At 35.5% G+C, this 10,405-nt stretch overlaps 1 non-coding gene across 1 annotated transcript; it reads left to right on the top strand.

Annotated features, from left to right (window-relative positions):
- Positions 1-9,214: 9,214 nt before the first annotated feature.
- Positions 9,215-9,321, top strand: LOC131174306 (small nucleolar RNA R71). The gene has a single exon (XR_009144554.1). It is a non-coding gene; the product is annotated as a small nucleolar RNA R71 (small nucleolar RNA).
- The last annotated feature ends 1,084 nt before the right edge of the window (positions 9,322-10,405 follow it).

The following is a 10,405-nucleotide window of genomic DNA, read 5'->3' as shown; positions in this document are numbered from 1 at the left end:
GATAAAAGGGCGATTTCGGAGTTTGGGAATTCATATTCAAGCTATTTTGAGATTTTTAAATTGGTTATCCAATCTTACGGAAATTATGGGTTTCAAGTAGATTAATTCTTAAATCCTTTGAATACCCTTTTGAGTGAGACAAAGAGTATCTTAATTAACTTAATCCTACATTTTTGGAGTTAAAATTAATCAAGACCCATTAGGTTCCTTAATTAATCTGTAATTCTTCTTAATCCTTAGTCTATTTCTAGATCTAAGTTAATCAAGTCCAATTTTTTGATTATCTATCATAGGGTTTTCTCCTTTTGGTGCTTCAACCATGGATTAAGAATAATACTTAATGAGATCCTACACTAAGCATGTCATTAAGCACACAAGAAATGGATAAAACCTCATAAAAATCACAAAATATGGATTACACAATAAAAAATCCACAAAATATCTCAAATATTACATCCCAACTCCAGAATCTATGAAAACTACTCACTATCCATAATAATTACAATAAATTCTAAGTAAATATGGAAATAAAACTTGAATCTATGCTAAGAACTAAGAAACCCAATACAAGAAAGGTAGAAAATAATTAAGAAAAGAAGAAAGCTCCAAATCTAGTTCAAAAAATGAGAAGTGACGTTTCCACTGCTCTGTTTTTCTTACTGTTCCTCTAATGTTGCTCTTTCTTCCTTTTTTCTCTCCTCCCCTTTCAAAATGAGATAAGGACATATTTATATTCTTTTGACAAGTATCCCTAAAATGGTGTGTTTGAGGTGAAGTTCACGTGAGAGAATCTTTTTGCCAGCTCATTATGAAGAGTTGCACAAGTTGTGCAAGTTTGTTATGCAGGTTCTATACAAAATTAGTTATTCCAGGTGCTTTCCATGATATTGCATAAGCTATGCGGCTTGGTCGTGTGGGTTTTTCAAGCTTTAGAGTCTTCTATGAAACTACATAAGTGGACTGCATAAGTTATGCAGGCTCTTATGCAGTTTTCGGTAGGTTTGGGAGCTCTTTCCATAAAGCTGCATAAGTGGGGAGTGGAACTGCATAAGTTATACAGTAGCTTATGCAAGTTTCGGCCAAGGTGATTGTCTCCTCCGTGAAGTTGCATAAGCAAAGCATGAACTTGCATAAGCCATACAGGTAAGTTATGCAGGTTTCGGCAGGTTTAAGAATTTGCTTCTTTTCCCTGTGCAGAACTGCATAACTTGTGTAGCAGGTTATGCACATTTCAACCATTTTGCATTCTTCAACTTTCAAGCTTTGTTTTTGATATCCTTGGCTATAAGAATCACTCCTCATTGGCATAATTTCTTTTTAGTCCCTCAAAAATACCATTTTACCTATAAAATAAAGCAAAATTACAAATTAACAAAAAAATTGACAATTATGAAAAATTATCTAAATAACTAATAAAATTAGCTAAAAGTGACTAACAAATAAATGAGATGGCCATGAAATTAAACCTAAACGACTATGCAAAATGCATGTATCAAATACCTACAAACTCAAATATTTGCTTGTCCTCAAGCAAACTTTAAAATATAATACAATTTTAGGGGTGTCTTGTCCAAAGAGCTATGAAAATCACCTATTAAAGTAACTTAACATACCTTTAGCCATACCAACAATCCATATACCCATCCTTCAAGATGCAAAGAATCTAATACTTATCCAAGCTTTCACCGCTTAGCCATCAAGTCAATTATCATCCAAAATTCTCAAACCAACCAATCAAAAAAGAAAGTCATGCTTAAAAAGAATTCTAGAACAATCAATAGCCAATGCGTCTCTATATAGAATGATGGAATTTAATGAGTGAATGAATGAATTTCCAATCCCATAGGCAAACTCCCTACTCCTATCTTCACTAATGTAGCAAGTACTATCAAGAGATCAAAGGTCTTTTAGGGATGCAATGGGGCTATGGAGTTGAAAATGAGATTAAGAAGAAAAAGGGTAAAAGGGGTTCAAATCATGAGAATATTTTCAAGCTTGAAAATATAAGGTACACTACCCTTTTTTTTATTTATATAAAGGGAAAAGAAATACACAATGAGAATTTTCAAGTGCTAACATATTTTACAAAATACAAAGGATAAGGGACTACTTTGACATTTTAAATTTGTATATTGTATTTTCTCTTAATAATTGTCCCTAAAAATACCACCCCTAAACTCATTTCCTTTAATTACTTTGGGTGGATTTCTTTCAATTTGAATAACAGTAGTAAAAAACACATATACTAGCACTTTTACAAGATGACAAGCATTTCTTCTCCCTTTTATGATTATTTTTTTTTATTTTTTATTTATATATATATAGTGTACCTAATATTATAAATAATTATTCTCATGAAAAGGGTTGGAGTGTTTAGTTCATTGGCTAGATAGCAATAAGAGTTTTAAGAAAAATTTAGAATACAAAGGCTCAAAGGGGTTTACAAGAGTTAGTTATAGTGAGAAGAAAAGGCCAAAGGTTTAAAATGAGAAGGTTTAAGTCAAAGAATGCTTAATCATCTTTTTTTTTCAAGTACAAGCTAGTATTTTGCTTTGAAAGTCTTAGAAAATTTATTCTAGGATTGGTGAGATATCACTTAACTACCTTTTATTCTATAGCTCTCTCTAAGCACTCCAATCTCTAAATGACTGGTTGGTTGGCTTTTTGGCTAAGAAGACATAGGCAAAGGATGCACACTTCAAAACTTTGCACCTCTTAGGAAAACTTTCAATCCACAAACCCAACTAAAGGTAAGTCGAATCACTCTCATAAGCAACTTCTCATTACTCAAGGGATCTGGCAAAAGATTTTATTTCATGAATGCATGATTCCTAAAAATGAGCAATGCATTAACTAAATGGAAGAAATATATTTGTATGCAATATGTACTATTTCAAAGTGATGTATAATGTGTATGTAACATCTTCACTTTAGCTAGTCCGTACAGTCTACTGTTCTGGTGACCAATGTCGGTCCAGGCAGCTAGAATGTTTGAAATTATAATTAGACTAGAGTGGAGAGTTATAAAGAAACCAAATAATGCTCATAAAATCAAGAAAAATTTTTAGGAATTAAATGCACTAAGGTTAAACGAGCCGAAACCCCAGTGATGAGTAACCCGAAGGGGAAGTGACGGTGAAGGTCGTTAACAACCCTAAACCAGGGAAAAATTCATAAAATAATTTTTGAGACTCCAGAGAAGGGTCATTGAGGTTTCTAAGGCATTAGAATGCCAAGAAAATGCTTAGAAAATTTTTTCAATCGCTACAGATAATTTTGGCTCGTTAAGCCAAACGGAAGACATTTTGGTCATTTCGCCTTCAGAGATGATTTTTTGCCAACTTGTCCAGTTAAATAAATAATTTATATGACATAAAATATGAATAAATATTGTTAAAAATTTAATTGAAATTAAATAGGCAAGAAAAGGATGGAAAATGAGAGAAATTGGACTTATGACATCATAATGATGTCATTATAATCCTCCCACCTAATCAAATGTTGACACATGGCACAAATTTATTTAAAAAGACTTAATGAGAAGAAAAAGGAAAGAAAAAAAATCAAAAGCTCCTTTCATCTTCTCCAAGCCGAAACCCTCTCTTCCCTTGTCCACCATTGTCAAGCTTACCAAAGCTTGATTTCTTTGGTTTTTCACCCATTAAAGCCTAAGTACCCAACACAAAATCTTGTTCTTTCATCCTAGTAAAGCTTTTGGGAGCAAAAAGAAGGAGAAAGGATGAGTTCTTGCAAGATTGAAATTCACTCCCTTAGAGGTTAGAATCTTTAATTACCTATTCTCTTTCAATTCATGTTGAAGGAGTATAATTGAGTGTAAATTTATAAAGAAACTTGTTAAACATCATGTGTATGCCCATCCTAAATTTTTGGCAGCCTTGAACTTGGTTGAGTTTTGAAGATTTCTTAGAATTAAAATGATATTGTGGCTGCTCTTAATACTAATATATTGATTAGGAAGGTGAAGTGCAAGTGAATGCAACAATCTAGAATGGTGGAGTTAGGGTTTAGACCCAAATTGAGACTTTGTTCATATATTTGGTGAAAGAGAGTTTTCATGGTTAATTACTGATCATTGGGCTGTTTGTGAATAAGAAATGAAGTGGTTTGTTTAGTGGGAATTGAAGTTAGTGTGGCTTCCCTTGGTGACCTGCAGGACTGGGCATAAGTCCAGCAGGTTTGGGCAGCAATAACTGGAGTTGTAGATGTTCAATTGGTGCAAGGCCAATTGAACATGAAACTAGACACATAATGACACAACTTTGGTGAAGAAACCATGCCCAGAAAACCAAACCAAGTTGACCTAAAGATTGTCCTAATTCGGGTGACCTGCATTCTGCCTAGGCAAAATGACCAAATAAATAGTATTTATTTATTTGGTCATAACTCAGTGTAAAAAGATCCAATTGACCTGAAATTTTACCAAAAAATAGTTGAGACATATACCTACAACTTTCATGAAGAAACCTAACCCAAATTTTGACCATAACATGTTCAAAAGGTGACCTGCAGTCACTGCACAAAACACTATAGATTTGGTCAGTCCAGAAAATCTGGAAAGTTGGCAATCCGGCCAGTCATAGTATTTAGGCCATAACTTGAGCTACAAAACTCCAAATGGAATGATTCAAAAAAAAAAAAAGACTAGACACAATAAGGAACAACTTTCATGTTGACAACTTTGCCAAATTCCCACTGCAAAAATGACTAATGGAACAGTAAATACAAAGCTTGAAATCTGAAAATTTTAAACAATTAACATTAAACTTAGAAATGGTATTGGCAACCAATACCAACAATTTTAGAATGCAAAATGAGGTATGTTGGGAGTATTAAAACCAATGTACCTATTATCTATGCAAAAGTCAACATTTTTGTTGACTAATAGAATAAATAGTAACACCTAAACTTAAATTTCAAGAATTATACAATTTAAGAGTGTAACATGCCCTAGTATACCTAACAAGATTGGTTTGGATAGATTGGCATGCCAATAGGGTTCTGTTAGCAGTACTGCATATGGCTTCATGTCATTCTGTGTTTTATGGCCTCACGTGCCATTCTGTGATAAAATAGCCTTTGGCTATGTTAATTGAGTTATTATACTTGAATTTTATCCCTGATAATTATTACAGCTTATTAGCTATTCTGTTGCACACCGGGAGACACAATGTGACCAATGGTGTGATGGTCCGAGGTACTTAGTATCCAGTGTCAGTTTACCCGTTTATCCAGTCCAGTTGACTAGTATGGGTTACTCGGGCAATGATAATGAATCTTACAATTGGTATCAGAGCCACTCGCGTGTCCTCTTGGGCGATGGTGGGGCAAACCTCAGTGAGGACGCTGAGTCCCAAAAGGGGGGGAGAAAGGTCCCTTAGGCAAATCTCACATCGACAAAGCACGGAGATGGTCTTGGGTTCAAAAAGTAATGATATATAAAATGGGGGAACTAATCACTAGAGGCGCCTTTTAGTGGAATGGCCTGGAGAGTTGGAAGAACTCCAGGATTAAGTGTGCTCACTTGAGAGAAATCCTAGGATGGGTGACCTCCTGGGAAGTTCTCCATCCAACCTATAGGACAAAACCGTGAGGCCTATGGCCAAAGCGGACAATTCCTTTAGCAGTTGGAGTCCGATCGTTACAGTGTATGTGAATGTGCTATATATGTATGTATGTGTAATATGTATGCAAAATATTTACAATATATATATATATATATATATATATATATATATATATATATATATATATATATATATATATAAATGGAGTGGGATGAGATATTCTTGTACTCAAAATGTGAAAAATTTAGCAAAAATCAAAATGTACACTCCCAAACTCAAAATTGGACATTGTCCTCAATGTCTAAGGTAGTGCAGCAGGAAAATTAAAAGCAAAAAGGAATAACCAGGAATTGTTAAATTTAAAAGCAAAGAGAATGAGGTACCTGACATAGAGCAGTAATTTAACATCTAAAATGTGAAGAGAAAAGATGATGATGATGCATAAGGAAGCTACACAAGTTATGCAGAATAAATGCTTTGCAGAACAGTTGCATAAGGAGAAATTTAAGTTAAGCGGTACACAAGCGGTTTCATACTTTGTGCGATATCTTGAATAAGCTATGACATAATGATATATCAAGGAAAAACTTGAAAAAAACTACATAGGTATGTAAATGTATATACAATCTATTGACAAGTATGCATAAAGGAGCAGCAAAGGCAAATAGAAGCAATGAAAAACCAATGGAATAGCCATCCAATTGTATTTTAAGAAAATAGAATTCAAAACAAACTAAAATTTTTCTAGCATATTTAAAAATAAAAGCTCCAAGAAGTTGAACAAGAGCAAAATAAAAATTAATCTATTTCCATGGCTTTGCCCTTGTCCAAAGGTGCTGCTAGAGGACTGGATGGAGCTGGCTGCTGCTCAAGGGGTGGCTCTAGAGGAGGTGATGGAAGTGGACGTGGAGGTGGCATACCAGAAAATCCATAAGCTGCTTCATCATATCTTTTAACTCTTTCGGCTTGTCTCTGGTCTCCATAATAAGATCAAAGAGATGATCATGACGATCCTAAAGGGTATCAAGACCAGATTCAAGCTTTCTATCCACAAAATATATATCATCACTAAGCTTCTCAAGATAAGTGAATAAGGCTTTAGTGTTAAAGGTAGGAGGTGCTGTGGAGGAAGAGGGTCCAGCTGCAAAGGGTGTTGGCTGTGCAGATCTTTCTTTGGGTATCATGTGCAGATCGAGTTGTATAGGTTGACATAAAGGTTGTTGGGTAGTGGTGTAGATTGTGCCTCTGGTTGTGCAGGTAGTCTTGTATGTATTACTGGTTGTGCAGTGTCAGATGGTGGCAAATTGAATCCAGTCTTGTATAAGTGAGGAGTATCAAAATATAGAGTGTCTGAAAGTACTGGTAAAGGATGCTCTTTCGGATCAAAGCCAAAATGCTTAGCTATAACAGTTATGAGCCCATCTATGACTATATCACCTATGGATTTGGTAGCAGTGTGCAACACATGTTCACAAAAGAAGTAACCAGGAGATATTTTGACTTTATGAAAAGCACGCCAAAGCATGAATAGGTCAGATTTTCCAACAGCACCAGAGCTAGTCCCTCGGCCCAAAATTGTGCCAGTAATAAGCCTATGGATTAATCTAAGTGCTGGGTCTATTATTTGGGAGGTCTTGGATCTGCCAGCATGAAAGCCCTGAGATTGGTTTGTAATATCTCTCTAAAATTGAATAGCATTCCAAACTCCTTTATCTGCTACCTCTATGCCTATATATGGTACCCTAAATAATCCATCAATAGCAAACCGAAAGATAGTATGGAATTGGTCCAATGATAACTCCCTATCCTGCCCTAAGCACCCAAATTTCATAATTGGCTTATAATCCATCTCATGCAATTTCAAGGTAGTAGAAAATGAGGATATAAATTTCAAAACTAGGGCTGGATAAACTGACTCCTATTTATGCACAAATTCCATCCAACTTAGACCATCAAGGTAGGCAACAATACTATCAAATAAACCAACAGATTGGAGGGCATCTGCAGAAATGTACCTAGTGGGTTGCACTTTTCTGTCCTTTAGCCACTTAAAAGTTGCCTTATGGGTTACATAAAGAAGAGGCCAAGGTAATTTGGATACCTGTGTTGCAGCGGATGAGGATTGCTTTTTGCTATAGGAGGGAGATTTGGCTTGTGGGGTAGAGGCAGAAGCACTAGTCCCTTGTCATTTGGAAGTCATAGTCCTAGGGTTTTTTGGTGTAAGCTCAGAAGGAGGAGTAGCAGGTGGGTCCTTGCATTTTGCGAAAGGTGGCACAGATGCCATGGGTCGGGTTTTCTTAGACCGGATTCTCCTTTTATAGGTAGATGGTTGAGGAGGTGGAGAGGTTTATGGTGGAGGGGAATAGGGATTTGGGGCTTAAATGGCAAGGGGAGTGACTTAGAGAGGAGAACCTTGAGGGGAAGGGGGAGAAGTTTCCATGGTAGTGGTCGATGATGATAGGAATGGAGGAGGGAAGAAGAAAATAAAAGAAATAGAGGAGAAATTAGGGTTTTGGTCGGTGAAAGATAGGGAAATGAAGAAGTGATGCCGAGAAAAGTGGGAGGGAGGGTGGTTGTGAACAGTAATTATGGGAAGTGGAAGGTAGGAAATTGGGTGTGTGAAAATTTTGATTTGCACAAGACATACGAATTTCTGCATAAGGGGAAAATGGATGTGCATAACTTATGCAGGCGCTTATACAAGTTTCGACAAGAATGGGAATTTCTGAAAAGTTAGTTGTGTAAGAGTACAGAAGTCATGTATGCTCTTATGCAAGTTTCAGCAGAAAAGAAATCCCAGTAAATTTGGTTGTGCAATCTAGTTATCTGGCTGACTTGGAAGTTTTCCAAAAGATTTGACACTTGAGGAAGATGCTTATTGTGCAATCTGGTTTTCCAGCATTCTGTTATGTATTTGCATCTGTTTTAGCCTCGCTTTCATCTCTCTCATCTCTTTATCATGCTTAGTTTTGTTAGCAAGAATCTGTTATAATAAAGCTTATGTGGTGGAATCTTACTCTTGTTGTTTTGGTGGAGGACTCATGTTTCTCTGCTGAAAATTAGGCACTGAATGCCTATTTTGCTGATATGGAATTCCTTGTTACTGTTGTGATTGAAGATTCTGATTTGGGACTTGATTTTGCTGATTCTCCCATGAAAAGTTGGGATGATTCCTCCAAGCTAGATTATACGTTTGAGAGTAAGGATTCCCCATCTGTTTGTTTCCATAATTACCAACATATGCTACCTGCTCTCCATATTCTACTCCACAGTTGGTAGTTCCTTCTGCGTAAGCAACTTGTTGTGAACTTCCAGATGATGATGATGAACTAACCAACATACTTAAATCTTCCATCTTCTTTGCCAAAACATTTGTAAGTGCATCAAACTTTGCATTAATCATGTTGAATGGATCAAGGTCATACATTCCAGCAGCTTACCTCTTTTGAGTTGGAGCTTGTCTTCTTGGAGTACTCCAAAGATGAGTATTCTTTGCAATTTTCTCGGACAGCTCATAAGCTTCATCTTCTTACTTCATAATAAATTCTCCTCCTGTTTGAGCATCAATAATCCCTCTAATTATAGGAGTAACATTGGTGTAAAAATTCTGGTTTATCATCCATTTTGGAATGGCATGATGTGGACATTGTCTTTCTAACACCTTCCATCTCATCCATGATTCATAAAGAGTTTCATCTTCTTTTGGTCTGAAAGCTATCATCCGATTCGTCAATTCTTGAGTTTTTCCAGGTGAAAAATATTGTGCAAGAAATGCATCAGTGAGTTGCTCCCAATTTGTAATAGAGTTGTGAGGTAAAGAATCAAGCCAATCCAATGCTCTATCCTTCAAAGAGAATGGGAATAGCTTCAATCTTGCTGCATCATCAGATACTCCAGGTTGTTTTTGCATATCACAAATCATAGCAAACTTCTTAAGATGTGTATGTGGGTTTTTTGAGGGATGTCCCCCAAATTCGAAATTTTGAATCATTTGAATTACTCCAAAATCCACCTTGCAGCTATTTGCATCAATTCTTGGTCTTGCTATACTCTCTCTCAAAACATCAAAACGAGGGAATGCATGATCCATCATACTTCCCCTAGGCACATTAGCATTTATAACTTCTTCACCATGAGCTGCATTTTCATTATTTCGATCATTTCCAGCATTACCACCACCAATTCTAATTCTCTCATCAGCCATTTCTACTTCAATTTTAGTTGCTCTCAAGGCTTCTTTCCTTTTTCTGGTTTCTTTCTTGTTGGCTCTACAAAACTTCTCAATTTTAGGATTAAACAATAAGGATGTGTCACTTATGCTTCTAGCTCTTCTCATAAAAGATTAAGAGTGCCTAAAAAGAATAAACAAACACAAAATGAAAAGATAACAAAGATAAAAACTATAAACAACTAAAACAATCAAGAATTCAATCTTAAACAAACAACTCCCTGGTAAAGGCGCCAAAAACTTGGTGTGTCCCAACCACAAGTGCACAGGTCGTACAAGTAGTATAGAAAATATATCATTCTCTTGAAAAGTTGTGTTAATGATTGAATTTTTTATATAAAAATTGATTAATTCAAGCTAATTTTGAAATTCAAGTGATAGATTGATAGAATTTGACGTAAGAAATTTATATATGCAAAATTAACAATCTAATTACCAATATAAAGATTCAACTAAATTAAAAGCAAAGTAAAATGAGTAAATTGAAATATGGCAAGAATTAAAATGACGAGCAATTAAATTTGATTAAAAATTAACAATGATAAAAGGGCGATTCCGGAGTTTGGGAATTCATATTCAAGCTATTTTAGGA

The sequence above is a fragment of the Hevea brasiliensis genome, chromosome 15 (assembly GCF_030052815.1).
Source record: "Hevea brasiliensis isolate MT/VB/25A 57/8 chromosome 15, ASM3005281v1, whole genome shotgun sequence".
NCBI lineage: Eukaryota > Viridiplantae > Streptophyta > Magnoliopsida > Malpighiales > Euphorbiaceae > Hevea > Hevea brasiliensis.
This window is presented reverse-complemented; position numbering and strand designations above follow the sequence as displayed.